This window comes from Mustela lutreola, chromosome 4 (assembly GCF_030435805.1).
Source record: "Mustela lutreola isolate mMusLut2 chromosome 4, mMusLut2.pri, whole genome shotgun sequence".
Taxonomy (NCBI): Eukaryota; Metazoa; Chordata; class Mammalia; order Carnivora; family Mustelidae; genus Mustela; species Mustela lutreola.
In genome coordinates this window covers 94,613,931-94,626,027 of record NC_081293.1, presented here as the reverse complement: position 1 = coordinate 94,626,027, position 12,097 = coordinate 94,613,931, and the positions used below count along the sequence as shown (strand labels likewise).

Genomic DNA, 12,097 nt, shown 5'->3' with positions numbered 1-12,097 from the left:
GGAGATGCAACATAGGCGGTTTCGGGCGTAGGAAAAGAAAAATAAAAGACGATGGGATTGGGATGGAGACAAACCATAAAAGACTGAATCTCACCAAACAGACTGAGGGTTGCTGGGGGGAGGTGTGTTGGGAGAGGATGGTGGGGGTATGGACATTGGGGAGGGCAGGTGTTATGGTGAGTGATGGTGAGTGCTGTGAAATGTGTAAACCTGGTGATTCACAGACCTGTACCCCTAGGGATAAAAACACATTATATGTTTATAAAAAATTTTAAAAAATAATTTAAAAAATCCATTAAAGAAAAAACACATATTGCAAGCCCAGAGCTAATCTCATATTCAATCAAAAAAGTTTGAAAGTTTTCCCCTTAAAGATCAGAAAAAAGACAAGTGTGTCCACTTTCACTACTCTCATTTGACATAGTACTGGATGTCCTAGCCAGAGAAAAAAGGAACACAAAGAAATAAAAGACTCAAAAAAAAAAAAAAAAAGGAAGAAGTAAAATTTTCTTTTTTTTGGATAAAATAACTTACATGGAAAAGAATCCTAAAAAATTCACAAAAAATTTTGAATTAACAAATTTAGTAAAGCTGCCAAATACAAGATCAATATATAAAAGACAAGAATTTTGTTTTGTTTCGTTTTTTTTTAAATATGGAATGCTTCCCAGTTTTTCATGTCATCCTTGTTCAGTGATCAAGCTAATCTTCTCTGCATCATTCCAATTTTAGTATATGTGCTGCCAAAGTAAGCACAAGACAGGAGCATTTTAACACTCTAATGATGAACTGTCTGAAAAAATAAAGAGAACAATCTAATTCACAATAGCATCAAAACTAATAAAATACTTAGGAAAAGATTTAACTAAGAAGATGAAAGATCTGTACCCCATAAACTATGACATTGATAAAGAAATTGAAGGAGACATAAATGGAAAGATAGCTCATATTCATGAATGGTAAGAATTAACATTGTTAAAATGTCCATACTACCGAAAACCATCTGTAAATTCAATTCCTATCAAAAATCCAATGTTAGGGGCGCCTGGGTGGCTCAGTGGGTTAAGCCGCTGCCTTCGGCTCAGGTCATGATCCCAGGGTCCTGGGATCGAGCCCTGCATCAGGCTCTCTGCTCAGCAGGAAGCTGCTACCTCTTCTCTCTCTGCCTGCCTCTCTGCCTGCTTGTCATCTCTCTCTCTGTGAAATAAATAAATAGATAATCTTTAAAAAAATCCAATATTGTGTTTTTACAGAAGTAAGTAAAGAATCCTAAAATTTATATGAGACCATAAAAGACAACAAATAATTAAAGCAGTTCTGAGAAAGAATGAAGAAGCGAAATTACACTCTTGATTTGAAACTATACTACTAAGCCCTCATGCTCAAAACAATAAAGTATACTGGCATAAAAACAGACCCATAAACAAGTAGAACAGAATTGAGAGTCCAGAAATAAATCCTTTCATTCAGTCACCTAATATTTGACAGGGGCCAACATATATAATGGGTAAAGATAGTCTGTTCAATAAATGATATTTAAAACTGAATAGTCACATAAACCAGCATGAAGCTGGAACCTTATATTACTCATAAATCTTAACTTGAAATAGATTAAAGACTTAAATGTGATGCATGAAACTAAATTTCCTAAGGGAAAACTTAGGAAAAATTCTCCTTGACATTGGTCTTGCCAATAGTTTTTTGGATACCAGACCAAAAACACAAGCAAAAGAAGCAAAAATAAATAAATGGTATTACATTAAACTAAAGTTTCTGCATTGGCAAAAAAAACAAAAGAGAGAGAAAGAATGAAAACACAATCCACAGAATGGAAGAAAATACTTACAAATCTTATATCTGAAAAGAGGTTAATAACCAACAGATACAAATAGAAAATAATATATAATTAAAAAATAGCAAAAGTATCTCAATAGACTTTTTTTTTTTTTCAAAAAAGTTATATAAATGACCAACAGGAGCATTAAAAAGTGCTCAACGTAAAAACTCAGGGCAAAGTCATTATGTTGTTGTTGTTGTTGTTTACCTCTGAAAAACACAGCAAGATATTACTACCTATTAGAATATATACTACCAAAAAATTAAAACTAACAAATTTTGGTAAATATTGGGTAAAATGCGGAACTTATGCAATGTGATAGGGATATAAATTTGTATGGAAAACAGTATGGAGATTATTCATATTATTAAAAGTAAAATTACCATATGATTCAGTAATCCCACCTCTAGGTATATATCTAAAGGAAACGAAGTCACTATTCGAAGACATATCTGCACTCTTATGTTCATTATAAAAGTATTAACTCTAAGCAAGAGATGGAAATAACTTCAGTATCCATTAATGGATGAATGAATAAAAAAGTATGGTAAATATATACTATGGAATACTACTTAGCCATGAAAAATTAAGAAATACTGCCATTTACAACAGCATGGATGGATCTTGAAGGTATTATACTAATTGAAATATTTCAAAGATTTTATATATTTTTTAAATTTATGTATTATGATATCCCTTACATACAGAATCTGAAGGAAAAGCAAACTAATGGAAACTTAGAGTTGAGTTGACAGGAGGTGAACCTGGGGCGGAATAAGGTGGTCAAAGGGTACAAACATGCAACTATCATATGAAAAAGTTCTGGGGATCTAATGTACAGCATGATGATCATAGTTAATAATATATACATACTTTTTTATTGTGCTTCCCTTTATTAAACTTTGCATATATCACATTCTTACAAGTTGAAAGTTTATAGCAATCTTGTATAAAATAGGTCTGCTGCCACCATTTTTCTAAACATTTGTTCATTTTGTGTCTCTCTGTCACATGTTGGTAATTCTTGCAATATTTCAAGTTTTTTTCATTATTATTGTATTTGTTATGGTGATCTGTGATCAGTAATTATGACCCACTGAAATCTCAGAACTAGTTTACTTAAGGTATATACATTGTTTTTCCTTAAAGACATAATGCTTTTGAACAGTACAGTATAGTGTTTATTTTTTATATGCACTGGGAAACATAATATTTTATTTTCAGTGGGAAACCAAAAAAAAATAATAATGATTTGACTTAGTTTATTGAGATAATCACTTTATTGAGGCAGTCTGGAACAAATCCCACAAGACCTCTGTATTTCATCTCTACTGTACTATATACATAAAAGTTGCTAAGAGAGTAGATCTTAAAATTCCTTACCATACATGCATAAAAAACAGTGGCAACTATATGAGATAGTAGATGTATTAACATTTTTATGTAGATTATATTGCAATACAGATGTATGCCAATTTATCAAATGGTACAAAATTTACACAATGTTAAAAGTTTGCAGTGTTATAAGAAATCATTTCTTAAATTTACAAATTATAATATGTCAATTATTTTTCAATAAAGCTGGAAATAACTTTTTGTAGAATTAATCTATTTTTCAAAAAAGGAAGTAGAAACTGCAACTAACTCTGAAATAATGAAATACAAAATCCATTTTAGTTATATACACTGTGACAAACACTATTAGTTAGTTTACAATGAAGGAATACTTATGAAGCATGAAGGATGGTCTATAAATAAGGCTGAAAGAGCTCAGTTTTAAGGTTTAAATTTAAAATCTTCTTTTGAAATACTAAACTGACCACCCAGTTTTCCAAACATAAATGTCTTAACTGCATGAATTTATTTCATACAACTCTATAATCTAGGTTCATAAGAAAGCAGCATGCAAATTTTGAATAAGACAGACTTGCTTAAGTTTCTTTATGTTCAACAGTAAAGGACACTTCCCTAAAAATAAATAGAAGAAAAATCAGCACATTTATTATGATAATTATTATTCATAATGAGATTCGTATTGAATTAAGGAATATATATCCTCAGAGGGGGTAAAGTAAAATGAAATTTATTTTGGTAAATGTGTCTATGAATAGTCAATACAATGCCTCAATATAAATGAATATTTGCATTTTGAACAATTTAATTACTATTATTAGAATTACTATAAGTATAAAAATAGCTATCATTTTAGCATGGAATAAGAGACTCTCATGCTCCATGCTTCATTACATCCACACAACAACTCTGCATAATAAGTATTATCATCACCATTTCAGGGGTGAAAAAACTGAGGCTAACACATTTAGATAACTGGTTTATGATTACATGGCTGATAAAGATGCATCACACTAATTTAGGCTTTATGATTTCAGAATTGTACTCTTTCCACTGCACATTCTATTACTCTGTAAATACTTGGCTTGTTTTCATTTAGCTCTTTAATTTTATTCATGTGGCGATGGCTTAAAGCTTCATTTAAAGGAAGCGTAAAAAATTCATTTAGCCAAAAGCTCCCAAGAATTAAAAATGTCATGGATCTAATGTAGACATGGATATCATTAGTTAATGGGTAACTATATATTTTCCACTCTAGTGAGATAACAATCAGAGTATTTTTCTAAGTTATAGTCTCTGAGTGTTCAAAAGGACTTTGTTAAAATAGAAATATTTAGACAAAGGTGATCAAAAGTCTGGATCAGGTCCCCTTAAGATAAATATTAGAAAACTGAGGAAACAAATGGAGATTCGAACACTGAGCTATGATATAATGAATGGTTTAAAGTATTTAGTAGAGCATAGAAAAGCCCTTTAAAGCCTGGTCTTAGCCTAGCATTGCAGCTTCTGGGATATCTCTCTATCTATCATCTATCTATCTATCTATCTAGATATAAATTTGAAAACCTTTTTAGACAGGAGGAGATGAGGTGGGCAGGGCCTGTGCTCCTCTCTTAGGAAGGAGTCTGGGCAGAAAGCATGACTTTCCTGAGCCTCTGGGCCCAAGGAGAGGCGAACATGGCACCCATGAAAGCAAGGCCCAAGAGGCACCAGCTCTCCCGAAGCTCTACTTCCCTGACGCGACAGAAGCCTTGCTGAGGAAGCAGTAGAGAAGTGCTGTTCGCTCCAAGCCAAAGCCTCTCCGAAAGCACAGCATTCACTGAGAAATGTTCTGCGGGCTGCTGCTGCTTGCCTGAGCCCAGTCTCGTGGTGGGAGAAACCCGCATACAGCTAAAGCCTCTTTGCCTGGGCATCTCCCCTGGGAAAGCACAGCGTTCCTTGGGAAATCAGAGTTGGGTTTGGGGATGCTGCTGCTGCTTACCGGGGCTAGTCTCTGCAGCTTGGTGGAAGATACCCGCATGGAGCGAAATACCCTTTGCCCTAGCATCCCCTCTGCCTGAGAGAGAAGCCACGTGTGGGTAAGGCGCAGCACGCCGCCCCCGGAGAAGAGAAGGAGCCATTGGCCTTGGGGTCGGGAAACACTCCGGAAGCAGGATAGCCTGCCGTGGCACGAACAGCAGGCCGGTGGCAAGACAAGTGTCACCCGCTCCCTGTGCGGACAGATGGAAGCCTGGCTGCTAAGGAGACATGAGGGGACGACTAGGGCAGGGGCGTGTGCTCCACTCTGAGGAAGGAGTCTGGGCAGAAGGCAGGCCTGTCCTGTGCCTCTGGTCCCAACGGGACAGCATCTCCTTGGCCACCTGTCCCAAGGGCAGACTTGGGCTTGCCACCAGGTGCCATACCCGGAACTCGCAGAAACAGCCCCATGGAGAAACGGGCAGTCAGATGCCTTCTTCCACCAAGATGTGGCAGGGAATTGGGTGGCAGGGCGTGTGCCAGGGAAGGAGTGGAGACAGTCCCCCACAGTTCCCCATCCCAGTGCACGGGTCGTGTGCAGTGATCCTGTCGTCTCCTCTCCCCTGTGGTGAAGGACTGGCCTGGACCCCGAGTCTGCCTGAGCACCGGACAAAAGGCTCCTACCCCAGGAGATAGTAATAGGCATAGAGTGCCATGCTAGGACACACACGCAGCTGCAGGGTTGTGACTGTGTCTGCTTCGTTAGGCTTAGCAAGGTGAACCCTGGGCGTGAACTTGGAGCCCGGGAAATCAAGTCCCAAGAGGCACCAGCTCTCCCGCGGCTCTTCTTCCCTGCTGCGACAGAGAAAAAACCCAAATTCTTGCTGAGGAAGCAGCAGTGAAGTGCGGTTCATGTCAAGCTGAAAACTTCTGCGAAAGCATAGCAGTCGCTGGGAAATCAGAGTCGGTTCTGTGGGCTGCTGTTGCTGCTTGCCTTAGCCTAGTATTCATAGCAGGATGGGAGAAGCCTGCATAGAGCGAAAGCCTCTTTGTCCGGCAACCCCTCTGGGAAAGCACAGCATTCTTTGGGAAATCAGAGTCCAGTCTGAGGGATGCTCCTGTTTGCCTGAGCTGGTCTCCACAGCACGGTGTAATAAACCCGCATGGAGCGAAATCCTCTTTGCCTGGGCATGAGAAGCTTGGTTGCGCCTGTGGAAAGAGCCTTAAGGAAAGGGACACGTCTTTCACTGGGCTCCCCAGGAGCATCTGTGGAAGGTGCAGCACGCTGCCCAGGGAGAAGAGCAGGAGCCGTTGGCCTTCTGGTCTGGAAACGGTTGCGAAGCAGGAGAGCCGGCCCTGGCAGGCACAGCGGCCGGTGGCAATACAAGTGTCTCCCGCTCCCTGTGCAGAGAGACGGAAGCCTGGCTGCTAAGGAGAGAAAAGGGGATGAGTATGGCAGGGCGCGTGCTCCACTCTTTAGATGGAGTCTGGGCAGAAAGCATGCCTGTCCTGAGCCTCTGGGCCCAAAGAGAAAGCAGCTCCTTGGCCACCTGTCTCTGGGGCAGAGATGCACTAGCCACCAGGCACCTACCCTGAAGTCACAAAAACAGCTCCCTGAAATAACGGGGAGTCAGATGCCATCTTCCTGCAGGATGTGGAAGCTTGGAGGAGGCACGGGGTTTAAGGGAAAGGAGTGGGGACAGTCCCCCAAAGCTCCCTATTCAGTGCACGGGTGGTGTGCTGGGATCCTGTCACCTCTCCTTTCCTGTGGGGAAAGCACTGGCCTAGTCCGCGAGTTCGCCTGAGAGCCAGAGTAAAAGGCCAAGTGATGTCTACACTGGGAGATGGTAGTGTGCATTGAGTGCCATCCTAGGCTACGCATGCTACTGGAGGGTTGTAGCTGTGTCTGCTTAGTTCGGCCTGGCAGGGTGAACCCAGGACGCGAACATGGAGCCCGGGAAAGCAAGGCCCAAGAGGCACCAGCTCTCCCGAAGCTCTTCTTCCCTGACGCGACAGAAGCCTTGCTGAGGAAGCAGCAGCAAAGTGCTGTTCGCTCCAAGCCAAAGCCTCTGCGAAAGCACAGCATTCGCTGAGAAATGTTCTGCAGGCTGCTGCTGCTTGCCTGAGCCCAGTCTCGCGGTGGGAGATACCCGCACACAGCGAAAGCCTCTTTGCCTGGGCATCTCCCCTGGGAAAGCACAGCGTTCCTTGGGAAATCAGAGTTGGATTTGGGGATGCTGCTGCTGCTTACCTGGGCTAGTCTCCGCAGCTTGGTGGAAGATTCCCGCACGGAGCGAAATTCCCTTTGCCCTAGCATCCCCTCAAGTGAAGGCAGTTTTATTAGTTCTGAAGTATTTGTGATTCTGAATTCTTGGCCTCATTAGTAAATTTATTTTTAATAAATTATTATTTAATATATAATAATATATATAATATACTATATGTAACATATATAACATATATAATATATATAATAAATTCATTCATTCATTATTTATTTATTTATTTATTATTATTATGTATTTATTTATTAACTCAAACACAAGAAAATGAATGACCTGATTGAAAAATTGGCAAGGACTGGAACAGACACCTCACTGAAGAAGATATTGAGATGGCAATAATGATATGAAAAGATGCTGTGATGATTCACAGCATGTCTAATTAAGGAATTGTAAATTAAAAGAACAAAGAGGGGCGCCTGGATGGCTCAGTGGGTTAAGCAGCTGCCTTTGGCTCAGGTCATGATCTCAGGGTCCTGGGATCGAGTTCCACGTTGGGCTCTCTGCTCAGCAGAAGCCTGCTTCCCTTTCTCTCTCTCTCTGACTGCCTCTCCGTCTTCTTGTGATCTCTCTCTGTCAGATAAATAAATTAAATCTTTTTAAAAAATAAATAAATAAATAAAACAATGATATATCACTACACATCTATTAGAATGGCTAATATCCAAAATACTGACAACATAAAATGCTTTTGACGATGAGGAACAAGAGAAACTCTCATTCATTCTGGTGAGAACACCAAAATGGTGCTACCACTTTGGAAGACAGTTGGGCAGTTTCTTACCAAACTAAACATATTCTTACCATATGATCCAGCAATCGTGCTACTTGGTACTCACCCAAAAGAGCAAAAACTTTGTGTACACAGAATCCTGCATATAAACCTGTGTTTGTAACAGCTTTACCCATACGTGCCAAGAGTTGGAAGTAACCAAGATGTCCTTCAGGAGGAGAATGGATAGATAAACTGTGGTCCATTGAAACAATGGGATATGATTCAGCGATAAAGAGAAATGGCTATCAAGCAATGAAAAGACATGGAACAAACTTAAAATCCGCCATAATAAGTGAAAGAAGTCAATTTGAAAAAGCTTCATGCTGCAAGGTTCCAACTATATGACCTTCTAGAAAAGGCAGAACTATGCAAATGGTATAAAGGTCAGCGGTTTGTAGCAGTTAGGAGAGGAGGAGGATGAACAGGCAGAGCACAGAGGATTTTTAGGCCAGTGAAAATGTTCTGTATGACATGTATGATATTTTAGATATATATCGCTACACAGTTGTCAAAATGCATAAGATACTATACCAAGAGTGAACTCTATGAGAAAAGTTTTTTTAAGATTTTATTTATTTATTTGACAGGCATCAAAGCAGGCAGAGAGGCAGGCGGGGAAAGCAGGGGTTGGGGGAAAGCAGGCTCCCTGCCAAGCAGAGAGTCTGGTCTGGGGCTCGATGCCAGGACCGTGAGATTATGACCTGAGCCGAAGGCAGAAGCCTTAACCCACTGAGCCACCCTGGTGCCCCACCAAGAGTGAACTCTAATGTAAACTGTGGACTTTGGGGTGATAATGATGTGTCAGTGTAGGGTCAGTGAGCGTGAAAAATTATCACCGTGGTACAGGATGTGGATAATGGGGAAGGTTGTGTGTATGTGGGGAAAGGGAATTTTACTTTGATCCCCAAACTACTATAAAAAATGCAGTCTGTTAAAAAATACTTTATAATGCAATATGATACAAAACAAGAATGCATATCAAGAGAGAAACAATGTTTAAAGGGAACGAAGAACTTCAGTAATCTGTACCTAGGGATTTTGATTGCACATTTGTAGGAAGTTCACATTGTCATTAGCAATTGTTTATCTGTGAAGTAGAAGTAACATAAAGAGTGATGAAATCTCAAAAATGCAACATTAAAAAAATGCCATCTATGGGCTTTTAAAAAATGAAACAAAATTTGCTTGGCTTTTTAAGCTTTGTGGGGAATGAAGGGACAGAATTTAAATTCAGCTTTATAAAAGATTGGATAATATGTTTCTACAAAGAAGGCTCCTCTGAGTAGCATAGAAATGAACATGGTAGCAGAAAGTGGAAAAAGGGTTACATCTCTTGTGAGCTCACGTTCTCTGAAACCCTGTCACTTGATGGAGACAGTAACTGTTTGATGAATAGCGAATGGTAGTCTTTCAGATTCCCGGGATTTTCACGAAGAATCGTGAATGGATTTTTTAAAAAATATGTAAAGAATGTCTACAGTGCAAGTACCTGCAAAAAACTGACATTTTGGAGAGAATATTTTAATCAGCAGAGAAGGTCAAAATGACAAAGTTCCAGGATCAGAGTAAACATATGGGATTAAAAAATAAAAAATTTAAAAAAAGATTTTTTTGAAAGGACTTTTTTTTTAAAGGACTTTAAACAAAAGTCCTTTTTAAGAGATAGTTGGCTGTTTAAACCAAAAGTACAACTCACTGAGAGAATCGCTGCCTTATTTTTTGGGGTAGAAAGGACCTGGAATGTAGAAAAACCCATTCTGCAGAGGAAAAAATAGAATCACTAACAGGCCTCATGCCTTCCACAGCCAGTGGCTAGAATCCCTGCCTCATGAGACCCTGTGCTAGAAGGCCGCTAGAACCATCTCAACTATGTTAGTCTATCTTGGAAGCCAACAAGTGTTTGCCCAGGTAAGAGCACGGTAACAATCAGTCACGTTATGTTATAATGACTGTCGATATCTTTAAAAGCCTTGTCAAGTTCCTTTTTGAGTAACCCTCACTCCACCCTTAGAGAAATTTATCTGTAGTTCACCTCTTTGAAATACCTCATTGTTGTTCGACATTTACCATAGCCAAAAAAAAAAAAATCTTTTTATTAACAAATTGTTCAGAAAGGGGCGCCACTGTAAACAATGAGAGTTATCGCTGCTGGGACAACTTTGTTGCAGAAACAGCTGAAAGCAGTCAGGTCAGACAGAGCCAAGGGCTGGAAGGATTTTTAAAATTACAAAAAACGAACCAAATCAAACCAAAACAAAAATCAAAACCAATGGCCAAGATTTCAAGTTTGCTACTAAAGGTATGACATTCTCCTAAGACATGCACGTGACTTGATCAATATATTTATATATTTATATTTGAAGAAGAAGGAACTATTTGATGCAGGAAATCCACGTTGATTAAAAATTACCAGATATGGGGGCTCCTGGGGGGCTCAGTGGATTAGGCCTCTGCCTTCTGCTCAGGTCAAGATCTCAGTGTCCTGGGATCGAGACCCCCATTGGGCTCTCTGCTCAGCAGGGAGCCTGCTTCCTCTTCTCTCTCTCTCTGCCTGCCTCTCTCTACTTCTGATCTCTCTCTGTCAAATAAATAAATAAAATCATTAAAAAGAAACAATTACTAGGTGTGAAATACATCGAGGGTATGGGAAGGAAAATGATTTCACCTGATCTGACTAGGAAGTGGTTGAAGCCTGAATTAAAGTGCTATAAAAAGAGTAAAGACCTGGGAAATATATGGGGAAAAAATCCCTAGAAAAACAGCAATAATAACTGGCTGCTCTTTATTGAACCAGATACTGCGGTAGGCAAAGAAGAGCTGGTTTTAGCCAGAGGATGATCTCCGTTTGTCTTCATGATCTGGCATTCCTGCAAGCCAAGCATGGGGCACTGCACTAGAGCTGCAAATGCTGGGGGGCCCTCACTGTCCCTTTTCTCTTCTCAGGGGGACAACAGGCATGTCCATGGTGCAGTGTGACAGGTTTTACCACAGGGAGATAAAAGACTGCCAAGGGAAGGTTGGAGCTGGAAAGAGCCACTTAGGAACAGATTTTCAGGGGAGGTGATAGACAAGGGCAATGCGAAGAATGAGGATGAGTGTGTCAAGTTTCACAGTGCCAGGTGGCAGCACAGTGCATTCGGGAAACTACAGCAAGTTCATGTCAACCAACAGCTGATCTGGCAGCATCACCTGGGGATGGAGGCTGAGCTCCGGGGTTAACACTCGGGGTGAGATGGTTTGTATACTATGCCGAGGAGGTGAGGTACTACACTGTGGGGGCACAGGGAGCTACCGGAGGATTTCAAATATCAGAATCGTAACCATAATAGAGTATTTAATTGCATCCTAGCTTTCATCAAGGGTAAGATGCACTATAGTTTATGTTCGACTAAGAAAGAGAAATGCTGTCAGTAAAACTAGGATATGTCCTCAAGTGCAAGGTGAGTGCCACCTTAAGAGATATTAAAATGGGGGGGGGGGAGACAAATCTTAGAACAAGTAAAATGTGGTACTAGAATAATTAAGAAAGGTCGAACACTTGGATCAACAAAAAAAGTGATTATTGCTTACCATGTGCCCCAAACTATATTAAGTCTTAGAACAAAAGACGTTCTCATCTTGATGCCCCGCAGCTGTTAGACCCAAGGTACAGAGGGCAGTAGCCAACGACCAGCAGGCCCCAAGTGCCATGTGCAGACTCTAAGAGCAACTGCCTTTGAGAGAGGAAACGGTTGAGAGTGGGCCTTCTGAGGTAGAGAATTACTAGCTGGGAAAGTAGGAAAATTGACACAGAATCGGAATTGATGCCCCTACATGACAGAGTTGGTGAAACTTCCCTTCTCAGAGATCTTGAGGCTCCTCAGAAATGTATTTTTCATTTTGGACCTAACATTC

General features: G+C 40.3%; 1 non-coding gene across 1 annotated transcript; it reads right to left on the bottom strand.

The window, feature by feature from the left end:
* Positions 1–649: 649 nt before the first annotated feature.
* On the bottom strand, positions 650–756 carry LOC131830931 (U6 spliceosomal RNA). Its single transcript, XR_009353463.1, has one exon. It is a non-coding gene; the product is annotated as a U6 spliceosomal RNA (small nuclear RNA).
* Between the last annotated feature and the right edge of the window lie 11,341 nt (positions 757–12,097).